This window comes from Nerophis lumbriciformis, linkage group LG13, assembly GCF_033978685.3.
Source record: "Nerophis lumbriciformis linkage group LG13, RoL_Nlum_v2.1, whole genome shotgun sequence".
NCBI lineage: Eukaryota > Metazoa > Chordata > Actinopteri > Syngnathiformes > Syngnathidae > Nerophis > Nerophis lumbriciformis.
In genome coordinates, this window is record NC_084560.2 from 6,403,276 (window position 1) to 6,422,737 (window position 19,462).

General features: G+C 39.3%; 1 protein-coding gene across 1 annotated transcript in view; it reads right to left on the reverse strand.

Annotated features, from left to right (window-relative positions):
* Positions 1-12,406, reverse strand: part of tank (TRAF family member-associated NFKB activator) — a 65,511-nt gene extending 53,105 nt beyond the window's left edge. Inside the window, exon 1 of the mRNA XM_061970651.2 lies at positions 12,214-12,406. The gene's annotated coding sequence lies outside the window, so the exon portion shown is untranslated. The remainder of the gene's footprint in view (positions 1-12,213) is intronic.
* Between the last annotated feature and the right edge of the window lie 7,056 nt (positions 12,407-19,462).

Below are 19,462 nucleotides of genomic sequence, written 5' to 3' on the forward strand. Positions count from 1 at the left end.
CCATACATTGTTTCCCGCTCGCAAACTACTTCCATACATTTGTTTCTGCACGCAAACTTCTTCCATACATTGTTTCCGCTCACAAACTACTTCCATACATTGTTTCCGCTCGCAAACTGCTTCCATACATCGTTTCTGCTCGCAAACTACTTCCATACATTGTTTCCGCTCTCAAACTACTTCCATACATTGTCTGCGCTCGCAAACTACTTCCATACATTGTTTCCGCTCGCAAACTTCTTCCATACATCGATTCCGCTCGCAAACTACTTCCAGACATTGTTTCCGCTCACACACTACTTCCATACATTGTTTCCCCTCGCAAACTGCTTCCATACATCGTTTCCGCTCGCAAACTTCTTCCATACATTGTTTCCGCTCGCAAACTACTTCCATACATTGTTTCCGCTCGCACACTACTTCCATACATTGTTTCCCCTCGCAAACTGCTTCCATACATCGTTTCTGCTCGCAAACTACTTCCATACATTGTTTCCCGCTCGCAAACTACTTCCATACATTGTTTCCGCTCGCAAACTACTTCCATACATTGTTTCCGCTTGCAAACTACTTCCATACATTGTTTCCGCTCGCAAACTACTGCCATACATAGTTTACGCTCGCAAACTACTTCCATACTTTGTTTCCGCTCGCAAACTACTTCCATACATTGTTTCCCGCTCGCAAACTACTTCCATACATTGTTTCTGCTCGCAAACTACCTCCATACTTTGTTTCCGCTTGCAAACTACTTCCATACATTGTTTCCGCTCACAAACTACTTCCATACATTGCTTCCGCTCGCACAGTACTTCCATACATTGATTCCGCTTGCAAACTACTCCCATACATTGTTTCCGCTCGCAAACTACTTCCATACATTGTTTCCGCTTGCAAACTACTTCCATACATTGTTTCCGCTCGCAAACTACTGCCATACATTGTTTCCGCTCGCAAACTACTTTCATACATTGTTTCCGCTCGCAAACTACTCTCATACATTGTTTCCGCTCGCAAACTACTTCCATACATTGTTTCCCGCTCGCAAACTACTTCCATACATTTGTTTCTGCACGCAAACTTCTTCCATACATTGTTTCCGCTCACAAACTACTTCCATACATTGTTTCCGCTCGCAAACTGCTTCCATACATCGTTTCTGCTCGCAAACTACTTCCATACATTGTTTCCGCTCTCAAACTACTTCCATACATTGTCTGCGCTCGCAAACTACTTCCATACATTGTTTCCGCTCGCAAACTTCTTCCATGCATCGATTCCGCTCGCAAACTACTTCCAGACATTGTTTCCGCTCACACACTACTTCCATACATTGTTTCCCCTCGCAAACTGCTTCCATACATCGTTTCCGCTCGCAAACTTCTTCCATACATTGTTTCCGCTCGCAAACTACTTCCATACATTGTTTCCGCTCGCACACTACTTCCATACATTGTTTCCCCTCGCAAACTGCTTCCATACGTCGTTTCTGCTCGCAAACTACTTCCATACATTGTTTCCCGCTCGCAAACTACTTCCATACATTGTTTCCGCTCGCAAACTACTTCCATACATTGTTTCCGCTTGCAAACTACTTCCATACATTGTTTCCGCTCGCAAACTACTGCCATACATAGTTTACGCTCGCAAACTACTTCCATACTTTGTTTCCGCTCGCAAACTACTTCCATACATTGTTTCCCGCTCGCAAACTACTTCCATACATTGTTTCTGCTCGCAAACTACCTCCATACTTTGTTTCCGCTTGCAAACTACTTCCATACATTGTTTCCGCTCACAAACTACTTCCATACATTGCTTCCGCTCGCACAGTACTTCCATACATTGATTCCGCTTGCAAACTACTCCCATACATTGTTTCCGCTTGCAAACTACTTCCATACATTGTTTCCGCTCACAAACTACTTCCATACATTGCTTCCGCTCGCACAGTACTTCCATACATTGATTCCGCTTGCAAACTACTCCCATACATTTTTTCCGCTCGCAAACTACTTTCATACATTGTTTCCGCTCGCAAACTACTTCCATACATTGTTTCCGCTCACAAACTACTTCCATACATTGTTTACGCTCGCAAAATACTTCCATACATTGTTTCCGCTCGCAAACTACTTCCATATATTGTTTCCGCTTGCAAACTACTTCCATATATTGTTTCCGCTCGCAAACTACTTCCAGACATTGTTTCCGCTCACACACTACTTCCATACATTGTTTCCCCTCGCAAACTGCTTCCATACATCGTTTCCGCTCGCAAACTACTTCCATACATTGTTTCCGCTCTCAAACTACTTCCATACGTTGTTTCTGCTCGCAAACTACCTCCATACTTTGTTTCCGCTTGCAAACTACTTCCATACATTGTTTCCGCTCGCAAACTACTTCCATACATTGTTTCCGCTCGCAAACTACTTCCATACATTGTTTCCGCTCGCAAACTACTTCCATACATTGTTTCCGCTCACAAACTACTTCCATACATTGCTTCCGCTCGCACAGTACTTCCATACATTGATTCCGCTTGCAAACTACTCCCATACATTGTTTCCGCTCGCAAACTACTTCCATACATTGTTTCCGCTTGCAAACTACTTCCATACATTGTTTCCGCTCGCAAACTACTGCCATACATTGTTTCCGCTCGCAAACTACTTTCATACATTGTTTCCGCTCGCAAACTACTCTCATACATTGTTTCCGCTCGCAAACTACTTCCATACATTGTTTCCCGCTCGCAAACTACTTCCATACATTTGTTTCTGCACGCAAACTTCTTCCATACATTGTTTCCGCTCACAAACTACTTCCATTCATTGTTTCCGCTCGCAAACTGCTTCCATACATTGTTTCCGCTCGCAAACTACTTTCATACATTGTTTCCGCTCGCAAACTACTCTCATACATTGTCTGCGCTCGCAAACTACTTCCATACATTGTTTCCGCTCGCAAACTTCTTCCATACATCGATTCCGCTCGCAAACTACTTCCAGACATTGTTTCCGCTCACACACTACTTCCATACATTGTTTCCCCTCGCAAACTGCTTCCATACATCGTTTCCGCTCGCAAACTTCTTCCATACATTGTTTCCGCTCGCAAACTACTTCCATACATTGTTTCCGCTCGCACACTACTTCCATACATTGTTTCCCCTCGCAAACTGCTTCCATACATCGTTTCTGCTCGCAAACTACTTCCATACATTGTTTCCCGCTCGCAAACTACTTCCATACATTGTTTCCGCTCGCAAACTACTTCCATACATTGTTTCCGCTTGCAAACTACTTCCATACATTGTTTCCGCTCGCAAACTACTGCCATACATAGTTTACGCTCGCAAACTACTTCCATACTTTGTTTCCGCTCGCAAACTACTTCCATACATTGTTTCCCGCTCGCAAACTACTTCCATACATTGTTTCTGCTCGCAAACTACCTCCATACTTTGTTTCCGCTTGCAAACTACTTCCATACATTGTTTCCGCTCACAAACTACTTCCATACATTGCTTCCGCTCGCACAGTACTTCCATACATTGATTCCGCTTGCAAACTACTCCCATACATTGTTTCCGCTCGCAAACTACTTCCATACATTGTTTCCGCTTGCAAACTACTTCCATACATTGTTTCCGCTCGCAAACTACTGCCATACATTGTTTCCGCTCGCAAACTACTTTCATACATTGTTTCCGCTCGCAAACTACTCTCATACATTGTTTCCGCTCGCAAACTACTTCCATACATTGTTTCCCGCTCGCAAACTACTGCCATACATTGTTTCCGCTCGCAAACTACTTTCATACATTGTTTCCGCTCGCAAACTACTCTCATACATTGTTTCCGCTCGCAAACTACTTCCATACATTGTTTCCCGCTCGCAAACTACTTCCATACATTTGTTTCTGCACGCAAACTTCTTCCATACATTGTTTCCGCTCACAAACTACTTCCATACATTGTTTCCGCTCGCAAACTGCTTCCATACATCGTTTCTGCTCGCAAACTACTTCCATACATTGTTTCCGCTCTCAAACTACTTCCATACATTGTCTGCGCTCGCAAACTACTTCCATACATTGTTTCCGCTCGCAAACTTCTTCCATACATCGATTCCGCTCGCAAACTACTTCCAGACATTGTTTCCGCTCACACACTACTTCCATACATTGTTTCCCCTCGCAAACTGCTTCCATACATCGTTTCCGCTCGCAAACTTCTTCCATACATTGTTTCCGCTCGCAAACTACTTCCATACATTGTTTCCGCTCGCACACTACTTCCATACATTGTTTCCCCTCGCAAACTGCTTCCATACGTCGTTTCTGCTCGCAAACTACTTCCATACATTGTTTCCCGCTCGCAAACTACTTCCATACATTGTTTCCGCTTGCAAACTACTTCCATACATTGTTTCCGCTCGCAAACTACTGCCATACATAGTTTACGCTCGCAAACTACTTCCATACTTTGTTTCCGCTCGCAAACTACTTCCATACATTGTTTCCCGCTCGCAAACTACTTCCATACATTGTTTCTGCTCGCAAACTACCTCCATACTTTGTTTCCGCTTGCAAACTACTTCCATACATTGTTTCCGCTCACAAACTACTTCCATACATTGCTTCCGCTCGCACAGTACTTCCATACATTGATTCCGCTTGCAAACTACTCCCATACATTGTTTCCGCTTGCAAACTACTTCCATACATTGTTTCCGCTCACAAACTACTTCCATACATTGCTTCCGCTCGCACAGTACTTCCATACATTGATTCCGCTTGCAAACTACTCCCATACATTTTTTCCGCTCGCAAACTACTTTCATACATTGTTTCCGCTCGCAAACTACTTCCATACATTGTTTCCGCTCACAAACTACTTCCATACATTGTTTACGCTCGCAAAATACTTCCATACATTGTTTCCGCTCGCAAACTACTTCCATATATTGTTTCCGCTTGCAAACTACTTCCATATATTGTTTCCGCTCGCAAACTACTTCCAGACATTGTTTCCGCTCACACACTACTTCCATACATTGTTTCCCCTCGCAAACTGCTTCCATACATCGTTTCCGCTCGCAAACTACTTCCATACATTGTTTCCGCTCTCAAACTACTTCCATACGTTGTTTCTGCTCGCAAACTACCTCCATACTTTGTTTCCGCTTGCAAACTACTTCCATACATTGTTTCCGCTCGCAAACTACTTCCATACATTGTTTCCGCTCGCAAACTACTTCCATACATTGTTTCCGCTCGCAAACTACTTCCATACATTGTTTCCGCTCACAAACTACTTCCATACATTGCTTCCGCTCGCACAGTACTTCCATACATTGATTCCGCTTGCAAACTACTCCCATACATTGTTTCCGCTCGCAAACTACTTCCATACATTGTTTCCGCTTGCAAACTACTTCCATACATTGTTTCCGCTCGCAAACTACTGCCATACATTGTTTCCGCTCGCAAACTACTTTCATACATTGTTTCCGCTCGCAAACTACTCTCATACATTGTTTCCGCTCGCAAACTACTTCCATACATTGTTTCCCGCTCGCAAACTACTTCCATACATTTGTTTCTGCACGCAAACTTCTTCCATACATTGTTTCCGCTCACAAACTACTTCCATTCATTGTTTCCGCTCGCAAACTGCTTCCATACATTGTTTCCGCTCGCAAACTACTTTCATACATTGTTTCCGCTCGCAAACTACTCTCATACATTGTCTGCGCTCGCAAACTACTTCCATACATTGTTTCCGCTCGCAAACTTCTTCCATACATCGATTCCGCTCGCAAACTACTTCCAGACATTGTTTCCGCTCACACACTACTTCCATACATTGTTTCCCCTCGCAAACTGCTTCCATACATCGTTTCCGCTCGCAAACTTCTTCCATACATTGTTTCCGCTCGCAAACTACTTCCATACATTGTTTCCGCTCGCACACTACTTCCATACATTGTTTCCCCTCGCAAACTGCTTCCATACATCGTTTCTGCTCGCAAACTACTTCCATACATTGTTTCCCGCTCGCAAACTACTTCCATACATTGTTTCCGCTCGCAAACTACTTCCATACATTGTTTCCGCTTGCAAACTACTTCCATACATTGTTTCCGCTCGCAAACTACTGCCATACATAGTTTACGCTCGCAAACTACTTCCATACTTTGTTTCCGCTCGCAAACTACTTCCATACATTGTTTCCCGCTCGCAAACTACTTCCATACATTGTTTCTGCTCGCAAACTACCTCCATACTTTGTTTCCGCTTGCAAACTACTTCCATACATTGTTTCCGCTCACAAACTACTTCCATACATTGCTTCCGCTCGCACAGTACTTCCATACATTGATTCCGCTTGCAAACTACTCCCATACATTGTTTCCGCTCGCAAACTACTTCCATACATTGTTTCCGCTTGCAAACTACTTCCATACATTGTTTCCGCTCGCAAACTACTGCCATACATTGTTTCCGCTCGCAAACTACTTTCATACATTGTTTCCGCTCGCAAACTACTCTCATACATTGTTTCCGCTCGCAAACTACTTCCATACATTGTTTCCCGCTCGCAAACTACTTCCATACATTGTTTCCGCTCACACACTACTTCCATACATTGTTTCCCCTCGCAAACTGCTTCCATACATCGTTTCCGCTCGCAAACTTCTTCCATACATTGTTTCCGCTCGCAAACTACTTCCATACATTGTTTCCGCTCGCACACTACTTCCATACATTGTTTCCCCTCGCAAACTGCTTCCATACATCGTTTCTGCTCGCAAACTACTTCCATACATTGTTTCCCGCTCGCAAACTACTTCCATACATTGTTTCCGCTCGCAAACTACTTCCATACATTGTTTCCGCTTGCAAACTACTTCCATACATTGTTTCCGCTCGCAAACTACTGCCATACATAGTTTACGCTCGCAAACTACTTCCATACTTTGTTTCCGCTCGCAAACTACTTCCATACATTGTTTCCCGCTCGCAAACTACTTCCATACATTGTTTCTGCTCGCAAACTACCTCCATACTTTGTTTCCGCTTGCAAACTACTTCCATACATTGTTTCCGCTCACAAACTACTTCCATACATTGCTTCCGCTCGCACAGTACTTCCATACATTGATTCCGCTTGCAAACTACTCCCATACATTGTTTCCGCTCGCAAACTACTTCCATACATTGTTTCCGCTCGCAAACTACTCTCATACATTGTTTCCGCTCGCAAACTACTTCCATACATTGTTTCCCGCTCGCAAACTACTTCCATACATTTGTTTCCGCTCGCAAACTACTTTCATACATTGTTTCCGCTCGCAAACTACTCTCATACATTGTTTCCGCTCGCAAACTACTTCCATACATTGTTTCCCGCTCGCAAACTACTTCCATACATTTGTTTCTGCACGCAAACTTCTTCCATACATTGTTTCCGCTAACAAACTACTTCCATACATTGTTTCCGCTCGCAAACTGCTTCCATACATCGTTTCTGCTCGCAAACTACTTCCATACATTGTTTCCGCTCTCAAACTACTTCCATACATTGTCTGCGCTCGCAAACTACTTCCATACATTGTTTCCGCTCGCAAACTTCTTCCATACATCGATTCCGCTCGCAAACTACTTCCAGACATTGTTTCCGCTCACACACTACTTCCATACATTGTTTCCCCTCGCAAACTGCTTCCATACATCGTTTCTGCTTGCAAACTTCTTCCATACATTGTTTCCGCTCGCAAACTACTTCCATACATTGTTTCCGCTCGCAAACTACTTCCATACATCGTTTCCCGCTCGCAAACTACTTCCATACATTGTTTCCCGCTCGCAAACTACTTCCATACATTGTTTCCGCTCGCAAACTACTTCCATACATTGTTTCCGCTTGCAAACTACTTCCATACATTGTTTCCGCTCGCAAACTACTGCCATACATAGTTTACGCTCGCAAACTACTTCCATACTTTGTTTCCGCTCGCAAACTACTTCCATACATTGTTTCCCGCTCGCAAACTACTTCCATACATTGTTTCTGCTCGCAAACTACCTCCATACTTTGTTTCCGCTTGCAAACTACTTCCATACATTGTTTCCGCTCGCAAACTACTTCCATACATTGTTTCCGCTCACAAACTACTTCCATACATTGTTTCCGCTCGCAAAGTACTTCCATACATTGATTCCGCTTGCAAACTACTCCCATACATTGTTTCCGCTCGCAAACTACTTCCATACATTGTTTCCGCTTGCAAACTACTTCCATACATTGTTTCTGCTCGCAAACTACTGCCATACATTGTTTCCGCTCGCAAACTACTTTCATACATTGTTTCCGCTCGCAAACTACTCTCATACATTGTTTCCGCTCGCAAACTACTTCCATACATTGTTTCCGCTCGCAAACTACTTCCATACATTGTTTCCGCTTGCAAACTACTTCCATACATTGTTTCCGCTCGCAAACTACTGCCATACATTGTTTCCGCTCGCAAACTACTTCCACACATTGTTTCCGTTCGCAAACTACTTCCATGCATTGTTTCTGCTCGCAAACTACCTCCATACTTTGTTTCCGCTCGCAAACTACTTCCATACATTGTTTCCGCTCGCAAACTACTTCCATACATTGTTTCCGCTCACAAACTACTTCCATACATTGTTTCCGCTCGCAAAATAGTTCCGTACATTGTTTACGCTCGCAAACTACTTCTATACATTGTTGCCGCTCGCAAACTCCTTCCAGACATTGTGACCACTTGCAAACTATTTCCATACATTTTTTCCGCTCGCAAACTACTTCCATACATTGTTTCCGCTCGCAAACTACTTCCATACATTGTTTCCGCTCACAAACTACTTCCATACATTGTTTCCGCTCGCAAACTACTTCCATACATTGTTTACGCTCGCAAAATACTTCCATACATTGTTTCCGCTCGCAAACTACTTCCATACATTGTTTCCGCTCACAAACTACTTCCATACATTGTTTCCGCTCGCAAAGTACTTCCATACATTGATTCCGCTTGCAAACTACTCCCATACATTGTTTCCGCTCGCAAACTACTTCCATACATTGTTTCCGCTTGCAAACTACTTCCATACATTGTTTCCGCTCGCAAACTACTGCCATACATTGTTTCCGCTCGCAAACTACTTTCATACATTGTTTCCGCTCGCAAACTACTCTCATACATTGTTTCCGCTCGCAAACTACTTCCATACATTGTTTCCGCTCGCAAACTACTTCCATACATTGTTTCCGCTTGCAAACTACTTCCATACATTGTTTCCGCTCGCAAACTACTGCCATACATTGTTTACGCTCGCAAACTACTTCCATACATTGTTTCCGCTCGCAAACTACTTCCATACATTGTTTCCCGCTCGCAAACTACTTCCATACATTGTTTTTGCACGCAAACTACCTCCATACTTTGTTTCCGCTCGCAAACTACTTCCATACATTGTTTCCGCTCGCAAACTACTTCCATACATTGTTTCCGCTCACAAACTACTTCTATACATTATTTCCGCTCGCAAACTACTGCCATACATTGTTTCCGCTCGCAAACTACTTCCATACATTGTTTCCGCTCGCAAACTACTTCCATACATTTTTTCCGCTCGCAAAGTACTTCCATACATTGATTCCGCTTGCAAACTACTCCCATACATTGTTTCCGCTCGCAAACTACTTCCATACATTGTTTCCGCTCGCAAACAAACTACTTCCATACATTTGTTTCCGTTCGCAAACTTCTTCCATACATTGTTTCTGCTCGCAAACTACTTCCATACATTGTTTCTGCTCGCAAACTACTTTCATACATTGTTTACGCTCGCAAATTACTTCCATACATTGTGTTCGCTCTCAAACTACTTCCATACATTGTTGCCGCTCGCAAACTACTTCCATACTTTGTTTCTGCTCGCAAACTACTTCCATACATTGTTTCCGCTCGCAAACTACTTCCATACATTGATTCCGCTCGCAAACTACTCCCATACATTGTTTCCGCTCACAAACTACTTCCATACATTGTTTCCGCTCGCAAACTACTTCCATACATTTGTTTCCGCTAGCAAACTTCTTCCATACATTGTTTCCGCTTGCAAACTACCTCCATACATTGTTTCCACTTGCAAACTACTTCCATACATTTTTTCCGCTCGCAAACTACTTTCATACATTGTTTCCGCTCGCAAACTACTTCCATACATTGTTTCCGCTCGCAAACTACTTCCATACATTGTTTCCGCTCACAAACTACTTCCATACATTGTTTCCGCTCGCAAAATACTTCCGTACATTGTTTACGCTCGCAAACTACTTCTATACATTGTGTACGCTCGCAAACTACTTCCATACATTGTTGCCGCTCGCAAACTCCTTCCAGACATTGTGACCACTTGCAAACTATTTCCATACATTTTTTCCGCTCGCAAACTACTTCCATACATTGTTTCCGCTCGCAAACTACTTCTATACATTGTGTACGCTCGCAAACTACTTCCATACTTTGTTGCCGCTCGCAAACTACTTCCAGACATTGTGACCACTTGCAAACTATTTCCATACATTTTTTCCGCTCGCAAACTACTTCCATACATTGTTTCCGCTCGCAAACTACTTCCATACATTGTTTCCCGCTCGCAAACTACTTCCATACATTGTTTTTGCACGCAAACTACCTCCATACTTTGTTTCCGCTCGCAAACTACTTCCATACAATGTTTCCGCTCGCAAACTACTTCCATACATTGTTTCCGCTCGCAAACTACTTCCATACATTGTTTCCGCTCACAAACTACTTCTATACATTATTTCCGCTCGCAAACTACTGCCATACATTGTTTCCGCTCGCAAACTAGTTCCATACATTGTTTCCGCTCGCAAACTACTTCCATACATTTTTTCCGCTCGCAAAGTACTTCCATACATTGATTCCGCTTGCAAACTACTCCCATACATTGTTTCCGCTCGCAAACTACTTCCATACATTGTTTCCGCTCGCAAACAAACTACTTCCATACATTTGTTTCCGTTCGCAAACTTCTTCCATACATTGTTTCCGCTCGCAAACTACTTCCATGCATTGTTTCTGCTCGCAAACTACTTTCATACATTGTTTACGCTCGCAAATTACTTCCATACATTGTGTACGCTCTCAAACTACTTCCATACATTGTTGCCGCTCGCAAACTACTTCCAGACATTGTTACCACTCGCAAACTACTTCCATACTTTGTTTCTGCTCGCAAACTACTTCCATACATTGTTTCCGCTCGCAAACTAGTTCCATACATTGATTCCGCTCGCAAACTACTCCCATACATTGTTTCCACTCGCAAACTACTTCCATACATTGTTTCCGCTCTCAAACTACTTCCAGACATTGTTTCCCGCTCGCAAACTACTTCCATACAATGTTTTTGCTCGCAAACTACTTCCATACATTGTTTACGCTTGCAAACTACTTCCATACATTGTTTCCGCTCACAAACTACTTCCATACATTGTTTCCGCTCGCAAACTACTTCCATACATTGTTTCCGCTCGCAAACTACTTCCATACATTGTTTACGTTCGCAAACTACTTCCATACTTGTTTCCCGCTCGCAAACTACTTCCATACATTTGTTTCTGCTCGCAAACTACCTCCATACATTGTTTACGCTCGCAAACTACTTCCATACATTGTTTACGCTCGCAAACTACTTCTATACATTGTGTACGCTCGCAAACTACTTCCATACATTGTTGCCGCTCGCAAACTACTTCCAGACATTGTGACCACTTGCAAACTATTTCCATACATTTTTCCCGCTCGCAAACTACTTCCATACATTGTTTCCGCTCACAAACTACTTCCATACATTGTTTCCGCTCGCAAACTACTTCCATACATTGTTTCCGCTCACAAACTACTTCCATACTTTGTTTCCGCTCGCAAACTACTTCCATACATTGTCTGCGCTCGCAAACTACTTCCATACATTGTTTCCGCTCGCAAACTACTTTAGCAAAAAGTCCTCAAGACAGGCAAGAAGACATTAGTGTGAGAAATGTGAGTAAAAATACCCAAAGTGTCCAAAGTTGCGTATAGTTAACAACAATAACAAGAATCCCTCGCGCCGCTGCCGTCACGGCTACCTACCTTGGTCGCGGTGCCTGTAGAAGCCCGGGTTAGCGTGCAGGCGACATGTTGTTGTTGCAACACACGAGCAGGGCCGAGTGAGGGGTCGCTGAGGAAATGTCGAAGATTGTTTTTTGAATTTTGACACAGACTTAGCCTACTTTGCGGACCTGGGAACTTCCCTCGGGGAATCCCCGCCGCTCCGCGCACTTCCGCCTTGGAGAGCGCCGGCCAATCAGCGCGCGGCGTGGCGGGACGGCAGCCCGCTGCGGAGGTTGGCCCCGCCCACATGTCTGTGTGTGAAACTAAAGCACAACAATTCTGCTTCTTTATTTCTCCTTTTTGCATGCGGAAGACATTTCAATGTAGACATTGCTCTTAAATGTTGGACTTGTGTCACCTCTGATTGAATGTGTCGCTCAATAAAAAGGTGTTTTAGTTCCACGCACAACCCTGACATGTATATTATTGCGCAATGTTCAAGTCAACTCGGTTCATTTGTTTATTTCATTCATAAAATCAAACAAAGAAGGGAAAAAATAAACAATGAACACAGCATTAGAGTCAATTATGAATAAAAAGGAGCGGAAAGAAGTTAGAATATATGCTTCCTCTTCTCACAAATACAACAATTGACTTCATGGCCATATTTCAATTTTAAAACAATTAAAACAATAATGAAGACTGAGTCATATCTTTTCATCAATGTAAATTTTTAATTTTTTTTGGAATACAGAAAGATATTTACATTGTTTTATTCCACTATCGAGTTTGCAGTGATGGGCAATTGCTACTTGGAAAATGTAGCAAGCTAAGCTCCAAGATACTCTCTATTAAATGTAACCTAGCTACAAGTTACTCTCCATTAAATGTAACTAAGCTACAAGTTACTCTCAATCAAATGTAACTAAGCTAAAAGTTACTCGGCATTAAATGTAGCTAAACTACAATTTACTCTCCATTAAATGTAGTTAAAATACAAGTTACTCTCCATTGAATGTAACTAAGCTACAAGTTACTCTCCATTAAATGTAACTAAGCTACAAGTTACTCTCAATCAAATGTAACTAAGCTAAAAGTTACTCGGCATTAAATGTAGCTAAACTACAATTTACTCTCCATTAAATGTAGTTAAAATACAAGTTACTCTCCATTGAATGTAACTAAGCTACAAGTTACTCTCCATTAAATGTAACTAAGCTACAAGTTACTCTCCATTAAATGTAACTAAGCTACAAGTTAATCTCCATTAAATGTAGCTAAGCTACAAGTTACTCTCCATTGAATGTAACTAAGCTACAAGTTACTCTCCATTGAATGTAACTAAGCTACAAGTTACGCTCCATTAAATGTAATTAAGCTACAAGTTACTCTCCATTAAATGTAACTAAACTACAAGTTACTCTCAATAAAATGTAACTAACCTAAAAGTTACTCGGCATTAAATGTAGCTAAACTACAATTTACTCTCCATTAAATGTAGTTAAAATACAAGTTACTCTCCATTGAATGTAACTAACCTACAAGTTACTCTCCATTAAATGTAACTAAGCTACAAGTTAATCTCCATTAAATGTAGCTAAGCTACAAGTTACTCTCCATTGAATGTAACTAAGCTACAAGTTACTCTCCATTGAATGTAACTAAGCTACAAGTTATGCTCCATTAAATGTAACTAAACTACAAGTTACTCTCAATAAAATGTAACTAACCTAAAAGTTACTCGGCATTAAATGTAGCTAAACTACAATTTACTTTCCATTAAATGTAGTTAAAATACAAGTTACTCTCCATTGAATGTAACTAAGCTACAAGTTACTCTCCATTAAATGTAACTAAGCTACAAGTTAATCTCCATTAAATGTAGCTAAGCTACAAGTTACTCTCCATTGAATGTAACTAAGCTACAAGTTACTCTCCATTGAATGTAACTAAGCTACAAGTTACGCTCCATTAAATGTAATTAAGCTACAAGTTACTCTCCATTAAATGTAACTAAACTACAAGTTACTCTCAATAAAATGTAACTAACCTAAAAGTTACTCGGCATTAAATGTAGCTAAACTACAATTTACTCTCCATTAAATGTAGTTAAAATACAAGTTACTCTCCATTGAATGTAACTAAGCTACAAGTTACTCTCCATTAAATGTAACTAAGCTACAAGTTAATCTCCATTAAATGTAGCTAAGCTACAAGTTACTCTCCATTGAATGTAACTAAGCTACAAGTTACTCTCCATTGAATGTAACTAAGCTACAAGTTACGCTCCATTAAATGTAACTAAGCTACAAGTTACTCTCCATTAAATGTAGCTAAGCTACAAGTTGCTCTCTATTACATGTAACTAAGCTACAGGTTGTTCTCCATTAAATATAGCTAAGCTACAAGTTACTCTCCATTAATGTAATTAAGCTACAAGTTACTGTCTATTAAATGTAACTAAGCTACAAATTACTCTCCATTAAATGTAACCTAGCTACAAGTTACTCTCCATTAAATGTAACTAAGCTACAAGTTACTCTCAATCAAATGTAACTAAGCTAAAAGTTACTCGGCATTAAATGTAGCTAAACTACAATTTACTCTCCATTAAATGTAGTTAAAATACAAGTTACTCTCCATTGAATGTAACTAAGCTACAAGTTACTCTCCATTAAATGTAGCTAAGCTACAAGTTACTCTCCATTGAATGTAACTAAGCTACAAGTTACTCTCCATTGAATGTAACTAAGCTACAAGTTACGCTCCATTAAATGTAACTAAGCTACAAGTTACTCTCCATTGAATGTAACTAAGCTACAAGTTACTCTCCATTAAATGTAGCTCAGCTACAAGTTACTCTCCATTAAATGTAACTAAGCAACAAGTTACTCTCCATTGAATGTAACTAAGCTACAAGTTACTCTCCATTGAATGTAACTAAGCTACAAGTTACTCTACATTAAATGTAACTAAGCTACAAGTTACTCTCCTTTAAATGTAACTAAGCTACAAGTTACTCTCCATTGAATGTAACTAAGCTACAAGTTGATCTCCATTAAATGTAACTAAGCTACAAGTTACTCTCCATTGAATGTAACTAAGCTACAAGTTACTCTCCATTAAATGTAGCTAAGCTACAAGTTACTTTCCATTAAATGTAACTAAACTACAAGTTACTCTCAATAAAATGTAACTAACCTAAAAGTTACTTGGCATTAAATGTAGCTAAACTACAATTTACTCTCCATTAAATGTAGTTAAAATACAAGTTACTCTCCATTGAATGTAACTAAGCTACAAGTTACTCTCCATTAAATGTAACTAAGCTACAAGTTAATCTCCATTAAATGTAGCTAAGCTACAAGTTACTCTCCATTGAATGTAACTAAGCTACAAGTTACTCTCCATTGAATGTAACTAAGCTACAAGTTACGCTCCATTAAATGTAACTAAGCTACAAGTTAATCTCCATTAAATGTAGCTAAGCTACAAGTTACTCTCCATTGAATGTAACTAAGCTACAAGTTACTCTCCATTGAATGTAACTAAGCTACAAGTTACGCTCCATTAAATGTAACTAAGCTACAAGTTACTCTCCATTAAATGTAACTAAGCTACAAGTAACTCTCCATTAAATGTAGCTAAGCTACAAGTTACTTTCCATTAAATGTAATTAAAGCTACAAGTTACTCTCCATTAAATGTAACTTAGCTACAAGTAGCTCTCCATTAAATGTAACTAAGCTACAAGTTACTCTCCATTGAATGTAACTAAGCTACAAGTTACTCTCCATTGAATGTAACTAAACTACAAGTTACTCTCCAATAAAGGTAACTAAGCTACAAGTTACTCTCCACTGAATGTAACTAATCTACAAGTTACTCTCTATTGAATGTAACTAATCTACAAGTTACTCTCTATTGAATGTAACTAAGCTACAAGTTACTCTCCATTAAATGTAACTAAGCTACAAGTTACTCTCCATTAAATGTAACTAAGCTACAAGTTACTCTCCATTAAATGTAGCTAAGCTACAAGCTACTTTCCATTAAATGTAACTAAAGCTACAAGTTACTCTCCATTAAATGTAACTAAGCTACAAGTAGCTCTCCATTAAATGTAGCTAAGCTAAAAGTTACTCTTAATTGAATGTAGCTAAGCTACAAGCTCCTCAATTAAATGTAGCTAGGCTATTAGTTGCTCTCCATTAAATGTAGCTAAGCTTAACGTTATTCTCCATTGAATGTAACTAAGCTACAAGTTACTCTCCATTGAATGTAACTAAGCTACAAGTTACTCTCCATTGAATGTAACTAAGCTACAAGTTACTCTCCATTAAATGTAGCTCAGCTACAAGTTACTCTCCATTAAATGTAACTAAGCAACAAGTTACTCTCCATTGAATGTAACTAAGCTACAAGTTACTCTCCATTGAATGTAACTAAGCTACAAGTTACTCTACATTAAATGTAACTAAGCTACAAGTTACTCTCCTTTAAATGTAACTAAGCTACAAGTTGATCTCCATTAAATGTAATTAAGCTACAAGTTACTCTCCATTGAATGTAACTAAGCTACAAGTTACTCTCCATTAAATGTAGCTAAGCTACAAGTTACTTTCCATTAAATGTAACTAAAGCTACAAGTTACTTTCCATTAAATAAAACTTAGCTACAAGTAACTCTCCATTAAATGTAGCTAAGCTAAAAGTTACTCTTAATTTAATGTAGCTAAGCTACAAGTTACTCTCCATTAAATGTAACTAAGCACCAAGTTACTCTCCATTAAATGTAGCACAGCTACAAGTTAATCTCCATTAAATGTAGCTAATTTACAAGTTACTTTCCATTAAATGTAACCAAGCTATAAGTTACTCTGCATTAAATGTAATTAAGTTCCAAGTTGCTCTCCATTAAATGTAGCTAAGCTACAAGTTACTCTCCCTTGAATGTAACTAAGCTCCAAGTTGCTCTCCATTAAATGTAGCTAAGCTACAAGTTACTCTCCGTTGAATGTAACTAAGCTCCAAGTTACTCTCCATTAAATGTAGCTAAGCTACAAGTTACTTTACATTAAATGTAGCTAAGCTACAAGTTACTCTCCGTTGAATGTATCTTAGCTCGAAGTTGCTCTCCATTAAATGTAACTAATCTACAATTTATTCTCCATTAAAGGTAACTAAGCTACAAGTAACTCTCCATTAAATGTAACTAAGCTAAAAATTACTCTCCATTAAATGTAGCTAAGCTACAAGTTACTCTGCATTAAATGTAACTAAGTCACAAGTTACTCTCAATCGAATGTAACTAAGCTACAAGTTACTCTCCATTAAATATAACTAAGTTACAAGTTTCTCTCAATCAAATGTAACTAAGCTACAGGTTGCTCTCCATTAAATGTAACTAAGCTACAAGTTACTCTCCATTGAATGTAACGAAGCTACAAAGTTACTCCAGTGAATGTAACTAAGCTTCAAGTTACTCTCAATCAAATGTAACTGAGCTACAAGTTACTCTCCATTAAATGTAGCTAAGCTACAAGTTACTCTCCATTAAATGTAACTAAGCTACAAGTTACTCTCTATTGAATGTAACTAAGCTCCAAATTACTCTCAATTAAATGTAACTAATTTACAAGTTACTCCCTATTGAATGTAACCAAGCTACAAGTTACTCTCCATTAATTGTAACTAAGCTACAAGTTACTCTCCATTTCATGTAACTAAGCTACAGGTTGTTCTCCATTAAATGTAGCTAAGCTACAAGTTACTCTCCATTAATGTAATTAAGCTACAAGTTACTCTCTATTAAATGTAACTAAGCTACAAATTACTCTCCGCTAAATGTAACTAAACTACAAGTTACTCTCCATTGAATGTAACTAAGCTACAAGTTACTCTCCATTGAATGTAACTAATGTAAAGGTTACTCTCAATCAAATTTAACTAAGCAACAAGTTTTTCTCCGTTGAATGTAGCTAGCTACATGTTACTCTCCATTAAATGTAACTAAGCTACAAGCTACTCTCAATCAAATGTAACTAAACTACAAGTTAATCCCCATCAAATGTAACTAAGCTACAAGTTACTCTCATTTAAATGTAACGAAGCTACAAGTTACTCTCAATCAAATGTAACTAAGCTACAAGTTAATCTCAATCAAATGTAACTAAGCTACAAGTTACTCTCAATCAAATGTTACTAAGCTAAAATGTAATCTCCATCAAATGTAACTAAGTTACAAGTTACTCTCCATTAAATGTAGCTAAGCTACATGTTAATCTCAATCAAATGTAACTAAGCTACAAGTTACTCTCAATCAAATGTTACTAAGCTAAAATGTCATCTCCATCAAATGTAACTAAGTTACAAGTTACTCTCCATTAAATGTAGCTAAGCTACATGTTACTCTCCATTAAATGTAACTAAGCTACAAGTTACTCTCCATTAAATGTAACTAACCTACAAGTTACTCTCCATTAAATGTGACTAAGCTAAAAGTTACTCTCCATTAAATGTAACTAACATACAAGTTACTCTCCATTAAATGTAACTAACCTACAAGTTACTCTCCATTAAATGTGACTAAGCTAAAAGTTACTCTACATTAAATGTAACTAAGCTCCAAGTTATTATCAATTAAATGTAACTAAGCTACAAGTTCCTCTCCATTAAATGTAACTAAGCTACAAGCTACACAGCAAAAGTAGCTAGCTACATCAAAGCTACATTTAACAACATTTATATCTATGGGCTTCTATGTATAATATCAATGTCCATGTAACTGTACCCCTATAGTGTTATTCATGTTCTCTACCTATAGTACAAAAAAACAGCCTCTATCTATATCTTGACAAAAAAAAACAAGGGAATAAAACATAATGGTCACTCCCAAGTTCTTTTGGATGACATATATGTTGAGTAAAAAGGACCACCAAGACAGAATAATAATTGACCAAGTTTTACTAAAGCTTTAGGAGACCAGTCCTGACAACGCAACCATCGCAACGCCAAGAAAAGTCTAAAAGTAAGACAAAAGGAGTTAACTCTTATAGTGAGAAGGCAGCATCCCCCTTCCAGAGAGGGATGCACCTGCTACTAAGAAGAGGGAAATTAATCAAACCTCCCTTTTGTGGAGTGAATAACACAATATGTTAGATATGATTTAAATATATTTTATATAAACTACCACACACTTTAATACAATATGTTAGATATAATTTAAATATTTTTACATATTTTTCTATGCTTTTCATACTAATTTTTTTATTAAAAAAACAAACAAAT